At 40.6% G+C, this 17,599-nt stretch overlaps 1 long non-coding RNA gene across 1 annotated transcript; it reads right to left on the reverse strand.

Moving 5' to 3' along the window:
* Window positions 1–411: 411 nt before the first annotated feature.
* Window positions 412–17,210, reverse strand: LOC309958823. The gene is made up of 4 exons (XR_014326058.1): window positions 17,141–17,210; window positions 3,460–3,586; window positions 3,200–3,260; window positions 412–2,819 (listed from the first exon to the last, which is right to left on the reverse strand). It is a non-coding gene; the product is annotated as an uncharacterized lncRNA (long non-coding RNA).
* Between the last annotated feature and the right edge of the window lie 389 nt (window positions 17,211–17,599).

Genomic DNA, 17,599 nt, shown 5'->3' on the forward strand with positions numbered 1-17,599 from the left:
AAGCTCCTGTGCATCTGTCTCTCTATATGTAAAATCTGACTACTGCCTTCCTCACTTCTGCCTTCCAAATCTCATGCAAGTCAGACTACTGGTGGATTCTAACAAGGAACCACAAAAGGGATGAGTTCTGGAAAATCTAGTTCCTAACATTACCTACAGGGGGAATAACTCCAGCTCTAGATTTTATTGTCCTATCAGGCCTCTCTTCTTAATTCAAAGTCTATTCACCAAATTATAGTCAGAAGGAAGGACATAAAGCAAAGACCCAAATATGAAAATAATAATTCACATGGAAACTATATTCTTTTATAAGTGAGGCATACATAAATATTTATTCAACTGTTTATTAGTATGGAAGATGGAAAAAGGCTCTTATACTCTTCACCCCCAAAAAGGAGCTTTGTCGGTAAGAAAGATAAATATATATTCTGGACTAGGATATCCAAGAACTGCCACAAGGCCATTAGGAAAATCCAAATACCAAACTGTCATTTTTCAGTGGCCCCTTAACACAGAACAAATAAAACATTATAAAACAATGTTAACCTAATTGCATTATTAGAAATACGCTTCAATTCACCTATGATCCAACAGGTTTCAAACAGGAAAGAGAAAATATTAACTGATTTAAAGAAAAAGCACTACCTATTAATCTTATGTACTGCTGTGGAAACATATGACTTATAAAATCATCTCACCTTGTATTCATTTCTGAGAGTAATTACTAGAAATCCACCATCCAATGGTGCACTCTAAGAAAAGAGGCTTGATAAAGACAACACATTTACAACTTTAATAACAACTCTTTCCTATTTTCTGGAATGTTATACATAGATTAGTTTCCATCAAGCTTTCTCATGTTACTTACATTTATATTCTTTTTCATATGTAAAGATGTGGGCTCACTGAAATCTCTCCCAGGCTGTTTAACTCAAGAGTTTTTGTCCAGTGAGTCCTTTCATCCTTTCAGAACTGGGATGACAAGGCTTTCCAACATTCTTTACATTTATATGGTGTCTCTCCAGTGTGTGTTCTCACACGTCTTCAAATGGTTTGTGACAAATGAAGGGTTTACCACATTCCCTCCACTCTGATCTTTTGCACATCTTCAAAAAAAAAAAACTCTGATAACATCTGAAGGCTTTTCCACATTCCTTACAGTCACAGGGTTTCTCTTCACTATGAGCTCTTTTGTGCGTTTCTAATGAAGTGTAATCTCTGCAGGATTTACCACATACCACATTGCTTACAAGGTTTCTCTTTTATGGGAGTCCTTTCATGTGTTTTCAAGCTTTGAAAATACCTGAAGGCTTTCCCGTCTTGTTTACACTGACAAGCTTTCTCTCCAGTGTGGCTTCTTTCATGTTTTCAAAGTGAAGTTGATCAACTAAAGGCTTTTCCATATTCCTTATTCACAGAATTTCTTCTCAGTATGAACTCTTTTGTGCTTTTGGAAGGAAGTGTAATATCTGAAAGCTCTACCACATTGTTCACATTCATAGGGTTTCTCTCCAGTGTGCAGTCTCATGTGTACTCTTAAGGTCTGGTGATGGGAGAGGGCTTTCCCACATTCCTTGCATTCATAGGGTTTCTCTCCAGTATGAGTTCTTCCATGTGACTGTAAGGAATTGTAATAACTGAAAGCTTTACCACATTGTTCACATTCGAAGGGTTTCCCTCCAGTATGAATTTGTTTGTGTTTATGAAAGGAAGGGTAATATCTGAAGGCTTTACCACATTGTTTACATTCATAGGGTTTCTCTCCAGTGTGCAGTCTCATGTGTATTTTTAAGGTTTGGTGATGGGAGAGGGCCTTCCCACATTCCTTGCATTCATAGGGTTTCTCTCCAGTATGAGTTCTTCTGTGTGATTGTAAGGAATTATAGTAACTGAAGGCTTTACCACATTGTTTACATTCATAGGGTTTCTCTCCAGTGTGAATCCTTTGATGTATTCGAAAAGAACTAGGAGAAATGAAGGCTCTCTCACATTCCTTACATTTATAAGGTCCATCTCCAGTGTGAGTGATCATGTGCGCTCGAAGGCTTGAGAGACCTCTGAAGGCTCTCCCACATTCCTTACATTCATAAGGCTTTTCCCCAGTATGAATTCTTTCATGTTTTCGAAAAGAACTGGGACAACTGAAGGCTTTACCACACTGCTTACATTCATAGGGTTTCTCTCCTGTATGAGTCCTTTCATGTGTTCGAAAAGTATGATAATATCTAAGGAATTTCCCACATTGTTTACACTGATAGGGTTTCTCTTCACTGTGAGTTGTTTCATGTGTTCGCAATGAAGAGGAACAATTAAAAGCTTTCCCGCATTCCTTACATGTATATGGAGCATCTCCAGTGTGTGTTACCATGTGTCTTCGAAACGCTGTGCTCCACATGAAAGCTTCCCCACATTCCTTACATTCATAGGGTTTTTCTCCTGTGTGAATCCTTTCATGTGTTTGAAAGGATGCGCGGGAATGGAACGCTTTTCCACATTCCTTACATTTATATTTTTTCTCTCGATTGTGATTTTTTTCATGCGTCTCCAAAAACTGGAGATAGCTAAAGGCTTTACCACATTCCTTACATTTATATGGCTTCTCTCCATGTTTCTGATACTCATATGGTTTACGTTCAGTGTGACAGCTCATGTGTCTCTTAAGGGATGAATGACGCGTAAAGACTTTTCCACATATACTGCATTCACGTGGTTTCACTCCAGTAGTTTTCTTGTTCAGATTGAGATTTGGAATAAGGCTGAAGTTTTCTCCACATTGACTACCCTCTTTACTTTCACAGAGTCTCTCTACCACATGACTTCTGTAAAAACAAGGAGTATATTATCAATGAGGTCTTTATTAACAATTTTATACTCAATAGTAGGATATTTGAAGTACATTTTTATCACTTATAGCAATAGTGTAGGTTTTATGCCTTGTCTGAATTGTTTCAAGTTAAATATAAGAAATACTCTTGCAATCATCAAAACAGTGACATTCATATAGAGTTTAACTATAGTGTTGAACTAGTTTGCAAACACTGAACATCTATGTCATATAAGAAAGTAATTTTGGTGAAAATTTTCTAAGAATAACTAAATTTGGAGCATGCATTATTTCTTTTATTTCCTTCTTTTAAAACTGCATAACATAACAAGATACTCACATGAGGCACTATTTTATATTGTGAGTGTGACTTACCTTAGTTTTCTCCCCTGGTTTTTGTACTGATCTTCAATGTCATGATCTTCCCATTTTTCTCCTAAATTGCAGACCAAGAAAAATGATTCCAAGATATTAGAAGTTATAGAAAAACTATCTAAGTCCATTGTTGGCTGTGACCATGCCTAGTTTATTTAGCAACATCCTGCATTTCCACATTCAACATCTTGGAACAATGTTAATGAGCAAGAGACATGTGTTCTCTAATTGACAAAGTAAAGGTAAGTTGTCATCCTCACCTACTGAGGCCAGGTTCCTCAACGTTTCCCGCATCACATCTCTGTAGAGTTTCTTCTGTGAAGGATCCAGTAAAGCCCACTCCTCCAGGGTGAAGCTCACAGCCACATCCTCAAAGGTCACTGAGTCCTAAAACATCCCAGATATGTGTATAGTAGGATGTGTGAGACTAACAGCACTGGACATCTGTACACCATTTATACGAAGGTTATGTATGATTCTGTCATCTCCAAACATTTATTCTATGACTTGGTCATCAGAAACTTACTCTCTGTCCACACTTCCTAATAAGTTTAACAGCATCGTGAAAACATGCAAATTATTTACATAGTTTTATTGTGATTTCGTCACATCTTATTTCTCTCTAATTGCAGGGTCCAGAGCATGTTGGGAAATGACAGAAATGCTACACACATGAAACAAATATCATTTTAAGATCATGGATTCCTCGTGAGGAAAACTCTTTCCTTGCCCTTCTTATTACCCACCATGAACCAAAGGGTCAAATCTGCATAAGATTTTACTAAATAAAAACATAGTGAAAACTAAAAGCTTTTACTTCTATTCCTATCACCAAACATGAGAATCCAGAACACCTGTAGAAGTCCAGCTTTTAATAAGGTCCAGCTGGCTATTTCGTCCCTAAGTACTCCAGGCCTTTAGAAGTAGTGTGGTATGATGTAGCTGGTGGAATGAAAATATCCTTGTCAGGAAGTATTGTTTTTAACTTGTGTAATACTTACCACAGGCTCAGTTTTCCCTTTCTCTCTCTGGTTTGATGGAATAGAAAGTTATTTGGAACTTAGAGTTCAGATACTAGGAAGAAGATGTCACAACTTAGACCACAAAGTCCCTATACTTGTGCGCCTTGGGGCTGCTTAGAGGCACACAAAGTGCTGTAGTATGCCAGAAGAGCTCTTTATGGCAGAACCAGAACACTGGGCCCTGTGCCTTGTTGACCTTGAGGAACAGCTGCAGACTGCAAGTGTGTTCACTGAAAATCACAATGGATTCATGGCTAATATGCCCATAAAATATATGAAGGATTCAGCAGTGCTTTCCTCCAAACAACTCTAAAATCTCCATTTTCAAACAGCAGGAAGAAGTGTTTCCCAACCAGCCATTCTAGAGGTTCTTCTCCCAATTTCTCTAATTCCCAAGCTCCTATCTGGTCTACAGAAGTATGATGGCTTGACCACTGAGCATACGAATTCCTTAGTTGATGACACCACATACTACCAATAGTGAATGAAAGGGTTTACTTCCATAATTGAGGTCTCTGGGGAAAGTAAGGCATACTTCTCCAGCTGCCATGAAATGGCTTGAGAGAGAAACAAAAGGTGCCTGGACTTTTTTTTTTTTAATTGAGGTTAGGGGGTGGGTTTAGGTGAGGGTTCACACACAAGAACAGGATCTTATGAGGACTGACTGTTTTGCTACTGCCAAAGGAAGGAGCACCAAGGCACTCTTATCACTTTGTATAGATGTGGGTCAAAGAGAAATGAGGGGGGATGAGACTTTAAGGTTGTCAGCAGCCAGTCATCAAAAACTGGAGTCAGAGAACTCTGGTTTCTCATTTTGGATGCCATCATTCCCAACCTCATAGAAAAAAGTGAAAACACTTGAAATCAACAACTCTTCTTAGTTCCATCAGAGCTCTGAAGTCACAGGAAACCACTGGTTTCAAAATTGGGAAACAGAAAATAAAGATACAAGGCCTATACTGAAAACAATCTATTTCACCAGAAGCTAGTTCAAAGACAAAAAAGAGCAAACAATGCAGAACACAATATCCATGAACTGTAGGACAATGACAGAATGTTTAAAATACACACAATGGAAATACCTGAAGGAAAAGAAAGACAGAAAGGAACAGAAGAAATAAGTGAAATAATAACAGATTTTTTTCAAAAATTAATCATTGATGGCAAACCACAGATCCAGGAAGCTCAGAGAACACAAAATGAAAATGCTAAAAAATGTACATCCACGATGCAGTGGTTAAGAATCTGCCTGCCAGTGCAGGGGACACGGGTTCAAGCCCTGGTCCAGGAAGATCCCATATGCCGCGGAGCAACTAAGTCCGTGCACCACAACTACTGAATCCTGAGTGCCTAGAGCCCGTGCTCTGCAACTAGAGAAGCCACTGCAAAGAGAAGCCCACGCACCGCAACGAAGAGTAGCCCCCACTCGCCACAGCTAGAGAAAGCCCGCACAGAGCAACAAAGACCCAATGCAGTAAAAAAAAAATAAAATTAATTTTAAAAAAAGCACACCCAAGTATATCATATGCAAACTGAAGAAAAAGAATATATTGAAAAGAGCTAGCAGAAGAAACACCTTAGTGAGCTGAGAAAAAAAGATTAAAACTTTTTTTATTTTATTGAAGTATAGTTGATTTACAATGTTGTGTTTTTCTTTTAAAGACTAGTCCTTTGTTTTATAAATTTATTTATTTAGTTTTTCTGTGTTGGGTCTTCATTTCTGTGCGAGGGCTTTCTCTAGTTGTGGCAAGCGGGGGCCACTCTTCATCACGGTGCGTGGGCCTCTCACTATCATAGCCTCTCTTGTTGTGGAGCACAGGCTCCAGACGAGAAGGCTCAGTAGTTGTGGCTCACGGGCCTAGTTGCTCCGCGGCATGTGGGATCCTTCCCAGACCAGGGCTCGAACCCATGTCCCCTGCATTAGCAGGCAGATTCTCAACCACTGTGCCACCAGGGAAGCCCAATGTTGTGGTTTAAAAAATATATATATATTTATTATTTATTTTATTTGTTTACTTATTTAGGCTGCACCGGGTTTTAGCTGTGGCATGCATGCAGGATCTAGTTCCCTGACAAGGGATCAAACCCGAGACACCTGCATTGGGAGCTCAGAGTCTTACCCACTGGACCACCAGGGAAGTCCCTACAATGTTGTGTTAATTTCTGCTGTACAGCAAAGTGAATCAGTTATACATATATATTCTTTTTCATATTCCTTTCCATTATGGTTTATTACAGGATATTGATTATAGTTCTGTGCTATACAGTAGGACCTTGTTGTTTATCCATTCTATATATAATAGTTTGCATCTGCTAATCCCAAACTCCCAATCCATCCGTCCCCCACTCCCTCTTGGTAGCACTAGTCTGTTCTCTATATCTGTGAGTCTGTTTCTGTTTTGTAGATAAGTTCATTTGTGTCATATTTTAGGTTCCACATATAAGTGATATCATATGGTATTTGTCTTTCTCGTTCTGACTTACTTCACTTAGTATGATAATCTTTAGGTCCATCCATGTTGCTGCACATGGCATTATTTTATTCTTTTTTATGACTGAGTAGTATTCCTGTTTGTTTTTTTTGGTATGTGTGTGTGTGTATATATATATATATGTATATATGTGTGTGTGTGTGTATATATATATATATATACCAATCTTCTTCATTCATCTATTGATGGACATTTAGATTGTGAATAGTGGCTTGGCTATTGTGAATAGTGCTGCTATGAACATAGGGGTGCATGTATCTTTTCTAATTATAGTTTTGTCTATATGTCCAGGACTGGGATTGCTGGCTCATATGGCAACTCTATTTTTAGTTTTTTAAGGAACCTCCATACTGTTTTCCATAGTGGCTGTATCAATTTACATTCCCACCAACAGTGTAGGAGGGTTCCCTTTTCTCCACACCCTTTCCAGCATTTGTTATTTGTAGACTCTTTAATGATGGCCATTCTGACCAGTGTCAGGTAGTACCTAATTGTAGTTTTGATTTGCATAGAGAAAAAAAAGACTTGAATTAAATCAGACTTGTTTTCAGAAACAACACAAGGAAGAAGAGAGTGGAGTGAAATACTGTACAGGCAGGCGTACTTCATTTCATTGTGCTTCACTGTATTGTACTTTGCAGATTTTGTGTATTTTATATATTAAAAGTTTGTGGCAACCCTACATTGCCAGATGATAGTTAACACTTTTTAGCAATAAAGTTTTAAAACTGAGCTATGTAGATTGTTTTTTAGACATAATGCTATTGCATACTTAATAGGCTACAATATAGTATAAACATAACTTTTATATATACTGGGAAACCAAAAATAAGTGTGACTCACTTTATTGTGGTGGTCCTGAACAGAACCCCCAATCTCTGAGGTATCCCTGTATTTAAAGTTTTGGGAAAAAAAAACACTCTCTTGGGACTTCCCTGGTGGTGCAGTGGTTAAGAATCTGCCTGCCAATGCAGGGGACACAGGTTCGAGCCCTGGTCCGGGAGGGTCCCATATGCCATGGAGCGACTAAGCCCATGCACCACAACTACTGAGCCTGCGCTCTAGAGCCCGCGAGCCACAATTACTGGGCCCGTGTGCCACAACTAATGAAACTCGCGCGTCTAGAGCCCATGCTCCACAACAAGAGAGGCCACTGCAATGAGAAACCTGTGCACCGCAACAAGGGGTAGCCCCCACTTGCTGCAACTAGAGAAGCCCACATGCAGCAACGAAGACCCAACATAGTGAACAATAAATAAATAAAATAAATAAATTTTAAAAAAGAAAGAATAAAGTATGGTTCTTTAAAAAAAAACCCAAGACTCTTAGTTTTCAAATCCCAAAGCTAGTCCTTTGAAAATATTAATTTAATAAAATTGATAAACATCTAATCAAGACAACTGAGAAAAGAAGAAAAACAGAAATTACTAAATCAGAAATAAAAGGAGGAGGAAATAACCATGAAAAAAGATTTGACACCATCCAACATCCATTTATGATAACAAACTAGAAATTGAGCGGAAGGCTCTCTTCTTAAAAAAGAACAACTACACAACACCTGTAGGTAAGATCATACTGAGTCGTGAGAAGCTGGATGCTTTACTATTAAGAGGGGAATAGGGCAAGGAAGTTTCCTTTCACTGCTCCTATTAAACAATGTACTGGAAGCCCTAGCCAATGCAGTAAGGTAAGAAAAAGAAATAAAAGGTATACAGAGTGGGAAACAACAAATAAAACTTTGTTCCTTAAGATATGATTGTTTATGCAAAACATCTGATAGCATCCACAACAACAGAGATAACCCCTGGAATTAGTAACAGTGTATAGCAAGGTTGAAGGATACACAAGTCAATTGGTTTCCTATAGACCCAAGCAAATACAGTCAATTGATCTTTGACAAAGGAGTAAAGGCAATTCAACAGAAAAAGTAAAGTCTTTTCAACAGTGCTATAAATAATGGATATTCACATAGAAACACACATGAGCATAAACAAAATGAAAGTCGACACACACCTTACACCTTTCACAAAAATTAACTTAAAACAAATCATATATCTAAATGTAAAATGAAAAGGCAAAAACATTCTAGAAGATAACATATGAGAAACTACAGGTGACCTTGGGTTCAGTAATAAATTTTTCAATAAGACACACACACAAAAATCCCCAAAAGAGAAAAAATGCTAAGTTTCACTTCATTAAAATGAAAAACTCCCGTTCTGGAAGAAGTGTTTAGAGAATGAAAAGGCAAGTCACACACCAGGAGAAAATCCTTTGTAAAACACTTATCTGATAAATGACTGATACCCAAAACAACTAAAGAACTCTTAAAGCACAACAATAAGATTACAGATACTCCAAATAAAAATGGGCAAAAGATGTGAACAGACAAGTCACCAAAGAAAGACAGATGGAAAATAAGGAATTTGAAAACATGCTCAACATATGTCACTGGGGGATTACAAATAAAACAATGAGCTATCACTACATACTTATTAAACGCCAAAAATTTTGAAACACTCAGAACACCAGCCATTGGTGAAGACATGAAGCTATAGATAATCCTTATTCATTGTTGGTGGGAATGAAATTTGATATGCCTGTATTGGAAGACAGAATATTCTGTCAAAACTAAATACACTCTTACTTCTCATACTAAGATCCAACAATCACACTTGTTGGTATTGACCTAAATGAGTTGAACTCACGATCTCACATTTTCACAAAACCCTACATATGAATGTTTGTAGGCACTTTATTCATACTTGGCAAGGGTTAAGAGTTAAGCAAGATATCTTTCAAGAGTCAAATGGATAAATCAGTGGTATATCCTTACAATGAAACACTGTTCAGTGATAAAAGGAAATGAGGTATCAAGCCATGAAAACACATGGAGGAACCTTAAAAGTATACTGCTAAGTGAAAGAAGCCAATCTCACAAGGCTACACACTGTATGATTCCAAGTGAGTAACACCCTGGAAAAGACAAAACTATGGGCCAGTAAAAAGATCTCAGGCTGTGAAGGATTTGAGGGTTGGAGGGAGGGATGAATGAATAGGTGGGGCATAAAAGATGTTTAGGGAAGTGAAACTACTGTATGTGATACAGAAATGAAGGACACAGGTCATTAAACATTTGCCAAACCCACAGATCTTATAATGCAGAGTCAATGCTAATGTAAACCATGCAATTTACTGTATCAGTGTTTGCTGAGCAATTTTAACAAATGTACCAGTTAAACAAGAATTAAAAAATAGTGCAAACTGTGGATGCAGAGGGGTTATGTGGAAATTCTCTATACTTTCTGTAAACCTAAAACTACCCTAAAACAACTGAAGTGTATTAGAAAAAAAAAGATGAAGACAAACGAATTACAATTCACCCCTGATTTGACTGACTGATGACTGAAACAGGACACCTTTCATTCAACTGACTTGAACTTATTCAATAAGGCAGTATGGTGCTCCATGAGCCTAAGACCAGTAAGAGAGGTAAAACTTCCACTGAATGCCATATTGAAGAGAACTGCACTGCATATTCTGAGAAGTGCCACGGTTACTATCAATAGTGTCTAGAACTCCAACATGGATGAGGATTGTTCTGGCAAGACCGTGTGTTCTGGACCTAGGGCATGTCAGACGAGATTTACCTTGATTTATATTTTTGGTATCTCTTGAGTTCAAAGGTTCCTAAAATTCTTTTACCACAAAGGGGAAACTCTTAGACAATCGTCCAAAAGTCTGTGATTACAAGTAGATGAGGCCAGTTTTGGTCAGTAGTAAGACGACTGCCTGATGTTTGGTTTGTGTGACCCTGGGGTTTGGTCATTCATCAGGGATATCACAATTAAGGGATGAAGAGCAGCAACTCTCCACAGAGCTCATCATGTAGGAATGCATATTGTCATCCTTAAAGTCTGTGCACTCCCAAAAGCTGTGCATTCCATCAATCCCAGGGAAGCCTCCATCTGGGAAAGTGGTGACCTTTTCCAACACCAAAGCAACTTTCAAGGGACTGAATAGGGAAGAGGCCACCCTCCTGCAGGAGGCATAGGCCAGGACAAGTTTGACTCCATCATGTCACATGGAGGTGTTGGTAGGCATGCCGACTCGATGGGGTGCTATTTCCAAGGTTAAAGGCATAATGGGCAGCTCAGCAGAGGATCGCATGCTCAGCACTTGTGAGAGCCTCTATTTTCAACAGAGCGCAGTACATGGTGATAATTGAAGTTCTAAGGCAGTTCCTTGCACCAGAAGCCTATAGATAACTTAAGGCCATCATGGGTAATTCCAGGAGGCATTAGCCTCTATACTGAGGGAGACTCCAAAGGAACTAACAGGAATGCCTGTTGTATGGCCATTTAAACATAGTCCAGAGTCTTCTGTAGTAGGGGTGCCCTCAAGGTAGGGGCCAATTTCCAAGTAATAGTAAAAATGGGCTCAAGTAAAATTCGTAAATAAGGAATATGCTGTCTCCCCAACACCAAAAGAACCTAGTAGATCTTGTAGGTGCTGAGAGGGATTACAGATATTTCTTCACATTGTCAGGGAGGGAAAAGCTGTCTAATTACCAAAAAACATTCAGAAACTTAACCAAGGGCCTCACATATGTGTGGGGTCAATGGCCCATACACTTTTCGCAAGCTCCTTTTTTCAGTAATTGTATGTTCTGAATGAATAAGAAATGAATGTCCTCAGAGGAGGATGTCGTTAGTGTGATGTCATACCTGTGCTCCTGGAACAAAGTGCATGCAGTTCAGATCTTCCTGCAGAGACTGTGGGATGGCCACGCTGCTGAGGTTCCCTGAGGGTAACCAGGTAAACGTGTATCATGTCCCTTCAGAGGTGAAGGCAACTGCAGCTGAGAGGGTGTTGAAATAGGCACTGAACGGAACAGACTTATCAAATCTGTGAGAGCCGGGTATTTACCAGCTGCTGATTGGATGGAGTAAGTAATTTCCACAACGTTGGAGACTAGGAATAGGGGCTAATTTGATGCAACCACAACTCGGGTTGCTGTAATCCACTATGAGGTGTCATTCATCCTTTCCAGGTTTAAGGGCAGACCAAATAAGGCTATTAAAGAAGAAAATTGGCGGTAAACACTTCTCCCTAAATACATTTCTTATAATGGTTTTCAATAATTCAAGGCTTTGTTTAATTTAAATCAGGCCATATTAACTAATTTAACTGATAGTTAAGGTCTCTCTCTGGGGTCTCATTTTGTCTAGCCAATTTGGAAGTAGAAGACAATTTAATTTTACTTAATGAACCATGGGTTCAGAGCTTTCCTGCTCACTATGGAATATTTTGGGACAATGGGCGATATGACTATGAGAAATTTAGGCAACATGAGAGTTCTGCTGCTGAAGGCAAATTATACCTATTTGTCCTTTATATTATATTTAATTCTTCCTAAGATGATGAGGTAAATTGTTTAAACTTAGTGGGATCCCCAGGTATACCTGTAATTTGAAACCTAGTTTGATTAATTACATGAAGTTTTGTGAATTAGTGCAGTACAGGAGATGTTAATATTAAATCAAACCCGTATTACAGAGGACCAAAAGCTAAGCAGGCCCCTTCCATCTTTTGATATGCAAATTTTTAGCATAATTGCAAATTATGCAAAATGCAAATTTTTTCCACAGTTGAGTGAAATTGTGTTCCTTTATTTCAGTACCTTTCTTCTCTTGCTCCCTCCCTCCAGTTCTTCCTTGTTTTGCATCTTAGGTCACTGGATATACTCTGGGGGAGAGGGTGTCCTCTCTTCTCTTGTATTGATAATTTTTTTCCTCCAGAGAGCCTCACCCCAGTGCCATCAGGGTCAGAGGCCTCCTTCATGATAACTGGTTACTTTATAGAAATTAAGCACCCTGGGCTTCCCTGGTGGCGCAGTGGTTGGGAGTCCACCTGCCGATGCAGGGGATGCAGATTCGTGCCCCGGTCTGGGAGGATCCCACGTGCCGCGGAGCGGCTGGGCCCGTGAGCTGTGCCACTGAGCTTGCGCTTCCGGAGCCTGTGCTCCGCGGCCCGCGTACCGCAAATAAAAAAAAAGAAATTAAGCACCCTAGGCTTAAACTGTTTTAAATTAATCCCTTTACTGTGCCACAGTGAGGCTATGGGTTTTGTCCACCATAACTCAGAGGGTCAGGATCTTTGTTGCAGTAGAGGCAGGGGCAGCAGCAGCAGAGGTACTTAAGGGGCCTGGTGAGCCCTCTGGTATTAGGAGCGGACTCAGCCTGGCACCTACTGGCTACCTTTATCCTCTCTTCTCTTTCTCTCTGGAATAATTGTTCTTTTTGGCGTGACCATCCAAGGGGCTCACCTCATTCACAGGGTATAATCATCCGAGTACTCCCCAAAGATCACCCCCCGCCCCAAGGTCTGGGTGAACCCAGCCTCAGTCACACCTTCACTCCAAACACAAATAGGTTCCATCCACGCCATGGACTCAGGACCACTATAAGGAGGGCCCCAGGGCTCCTGCTCCCAAAAGACAAGGAATTACCAAAACTGCCTCTGTATATAGAGCCCAGGCTTGGTGGATCAGCAACGCCACACAGGGCAGCACAGCGCACAGGAGGAGACCCCAGCAAACAGCAGCTCACAGGGCAGAAGCCTCCAGGCTTTCTTATCAGCCTGTTCTGATAAGAAGCACTAGGGGAAAAGGGAGAGGTGAGGCTTACCTTTCAGTAGTCAAACATCAAATATGTGGATCCTGACTACTCATTATAAGAACAAACCCAGGGCTTCCCTGGTGGCGCAGCGGTTGAGAGTCCACCTGCCGATGCAGGGGACACGGGTTCATGCCCCGCTCGGGGAAGATCCCACATGCCGTGGAGCGGCTAGGCCCGCTGAACCTGCGCGTCCGGAGCCTGTTGCCCCCGCAACGGGAGAGGCCACAACAGTGGGAGGCCCGAAAAGAACAAACCCAAGTAAGAGAAACACGCATTCGTACTAGCTTCTTTTTATATAAAGAAACATTAACAGGATGATCAAGAAGTAATCAAAAACTGGTATTTTGAGAGTGGGTGGAGTAAGAGTACAGGAGTGGAGGAGGATATGTAGGTAGGGAGTCTTCTTAAGTTTCTTATTTTAGGAATATTTTTTAACCCTCATGTGCATCATTTATTTAAAATCAGGAGAGAAATTGATATGCGTCATATTTTCCCATGCTTAATCATTATTTTAAATTAATTTTTGTTTTTTAAAATTAATTTTAACTTTTCTACATAGGAAACCACTCCAAGATTTAATCCTTTAAATGCTAACAGATATAAAACTGCACACCGTCAAAGATTTACAAATCCCCTTCTAACTGAAAGGACAAGAACATTATAGTTTGTCCCTCCACTACATTTCACGCTGGGGATATTTTCAGGAATGAGTGGCATAATGAAAAATATTAGGGGTTTGCAATTAAACCCTGAAATAGACTAGGAATTTAAAAGATGTATATAAGCTTTAAGGTGTTTTCTTCATATCAACAGAAATATAATATCATATATTATATCTTCATATCAACAGAAATTATAATTTTTTCCTCACATCCATTAAAATAAGACTTTATTTGCTTTAGGAGTAGCATGACCTTTTTAAATGTCAAAGTTCCCTAGGGACAGGAGAGCATTACGCTAAATGAAATAAGTCAGAGAAAGATAAATACTTAATAATTGTAAATGGAGTATAACCTTTAAAAATTGTATAATAAATAAATAAATTTTTTAATGGAAAAAGCACCTGAGCACTTAAATACACCCATCTCATGTTGAAGTTCTTTTGTCTAAATGGAACAAAATTCTAATTGGTTCCACAATTTTCTTGCTTTACTCACATCGTATCTCTCAATCAACTTACACACTAAAAGCCCCAAAGCTAATGGAAACTAGAGTCAAAGAACTGCAATCTTCAGTTGAGAAAGAAATCCAAAGAAAGAAACACATATTTGAAATGACTGTGTGATTTTGAGGATTCCAGTATTTATGTGAAAAATTTAACAATTTTTGCAAAGTACTTGGAAATTGATATTGGCTTATTAAACCTCCTTAAGGTAGAATTTTAAAGCTTTGTACGCATTGGAACTCTACCTGGTTTTGGACCAACCCCAGAACAAAACAGAGCCACCTCTTATACACACACACACACACACACACACACACACACACACACACACACACACACACACGACTGCAATAAACCTGGAGAACTTGCATGAGGGAACTCACCTTAAAAGGAGAAATTGTATAGTTTTTAAAATTGTATAAAATAAAATCGTTTGCTCTGCTATAAATCACCATTAAAAATCACAGTGTTTCAATTTGGTACTCAAATACCATTTTTGGATTAAAAATTGTCACGGAAGTAATAAATGATTCCAACAACAACAACAACAAAAGAAACACAAATACTGGAATCAACACAGATAAGCAGCCTTCTAGCTACAGTTCAGAAGAAAAACCCACTTTCAGAAAGATGACCAAATTCCCAGACTTGGGGTCTAAGATATAACCCCTAGAGTGGGTTAGTCGCTGGAGAAGGAGGGTAGGGACAGCTGAGGAGCCACATGAATGAATTCTGGGAGCTCACACGCCCTCCCTCGTCCTGTAAGCATGGAAGTGCTACCTACACTAGGTTCTAGTCTCACAAGTGAGGAAACTCTCAGCCTCATTCAGTTTAAGGTTCTGACCCAAATTTATAAACCCTTTGTCCACAAGACAGAGGATGTGATCGTAACAGACTCTCTCAATGTGCACAAATTACACTGAGTGTACCTACACTGTGGATGTACAACTCAAACATGACGTCTAGAAATGTCTAGGCCTATGGAACCACAACTACAACCTCAGAAAGGGAATCAATCCCACCTCCTTGCAGGTGCACCCCCAGCTTTCCAGGGCTCTGTAGCTTCTCTCAGCATAAGTCTCCTTCTGTGATGGGTGTAAGCAGGTAGGACACCTGCAGGGGAGGCTCCCCAGGAAGAACAACTGGGCCTGCAAGTCCTTCTCTTTACAGGCTCAAGGAAGCGTGGATCACTGACTATAGGCCTCTGCTCTGCACTGGAGCTGTTTTGGAACATGGTTGATGTTTTAACTGACACAAACCTGGTGTTTGAACAATCCAGCAAAATAATTTAAACCCATCGTTTATGTGGAAAGGAGATAAGAAAATTGTAAGCCACTGTTACTAGTTCAACCAGGAAATACAAAATATCTACTCATTTCAGAAGAAAAGATGTCAGTTAATGATTATTTCCAAAGCAAGAAACTGGTTTGAAAATAATTAATCGCACTTGAACACTTGGTCTGCAAGTCTCAGCAGACAGCACACAATCTGAGAATTTCATTTGAAATCACCCAAAAGTAAAGAATAGTCCTCAGAAACTTACTACACACGCTTGGGGGAAGAAAAAAAGCAAAACAAGAATTTGTAAATGGAATGTAATCCTGGAATATTTTATTTTTTCTGAGATTCACCACTTCTGCTTCTTTGGAAATATTTTATACTACTGTCTTTGAAGCTGTATTGATTAAATACATTTTATCTGATTGAAAAACGATGCTTAAATACATGAATAAATCTTTTAAAGGTGACAATCCCAGGGAGGGCCAACGCTGACAGCACATATCACCCAGGAAAGTTTTAAAGAGGAACCTCCACCCATAGGATGTCTGTGCCCAGGAATGAGGCTGGGAGGAGAGGCACAAGGATTTTGAACAACCTAATTCCAGGAGGTTATTCTTTGCTTTCTTCTCATGGAAAATACCCACAGACAAAAGTAAACTGAAAAAAAAGGGCCATCCAGGGCTCTGGGGGAAAATGATAAAGTTAAAATACTGGGTCTGTTTGAAAGGTACCACGGAGGACAAATAGTTGATAATGATGCTGTGAATCAGAGAAGGAAAGATGGCTTTGGGAATGTGGGGTGGATTGTGAAAATTTAGGGGTTTATTACCAGCCCTAGAAAGAGCTAGGCTGAGGGGACAGGGTCGTGGACTTGAGACTCTGCTACCCAAATAATTGGAAAACTCAAAGAGAAAACGGGTGCCCCCTGGGAGAAAGTAAGGACTGGGGACCCCCCAGACCACAGCTCTTCTCACGCACGAACCACGGAGACCGAGTCACGATGGTCCCCTGATGACCCTCCCGGTGGTCACCACACAATCTGGGGCGGACGTGGGGCTGCGGGGCCGGGGCCGAAGCCGCGGCTTGCAGTGACGGGACAGGACACCGGGGTCCCGGCTGCCGGCCCCGCCCCCACGCTGCCGGACGGAGGGCACCGAGGTCCGAGCGGCGCCACTCGCGTCCTCAAGACTCCGGAGTTGACAGCGGGGAGGCCCGGTACCATCACAGCTGGTTCGGATCAATTCCAACCAACGCCTCCTTCCCTCCTGCTCCAACTCCGCACCCTGGTGACCCACACTCACCATTTCTAGGTTTCCTGGGTCTCTCTGAATCCTTCCTACGACTCCCACGACCACCGCAGGTCACAGCGCGACAGACTCTGAGGCACTGCCACCTCCGTCATTGAAGGATAGGAAACCGGATCGCTAGCCTGGCCTGAGGGAGTGAAAACGCCCGAGCTAGAGCAGTGCGTCGCCCCACCCACCTGCCCAAGAGGCGCCCCTGATTGGACAGTTTGCAAGGCCGCATCCCCCAGTGCTTGAGTGACAGCTGGGCGGGAGGACGTGTGACTCCTGGAAACTAGCTTCCGCCCCGCCCCTGCCCCGACCCGTGCTGAGGGCAGCGGGTGGGGCGGAAACCTGACCCAGCCTGATTCCTTTGCGTTGAAACAGAACTTTTTCGTCCAGCTCTATATGAACACATGAGCGCAGGGAATTTCTGACTGAGTTTCCCAATGGAGCAACTAAGCACAGAGCATGAGG

The sequence above is a fragment of the Leucopleurus acutus genome (genome assembly GCF_964270905.1).
Source record: "Leucopleurus acutus genome assembly, chromosome: 3".
Taxonomy (NCBI): domain Eukaryota; kingdom Metazoa; phylum Chordata; class Mammalia; order Artiodactyla; family Delphinidae; genus Leucopleurus; species Leucopleurus acutus.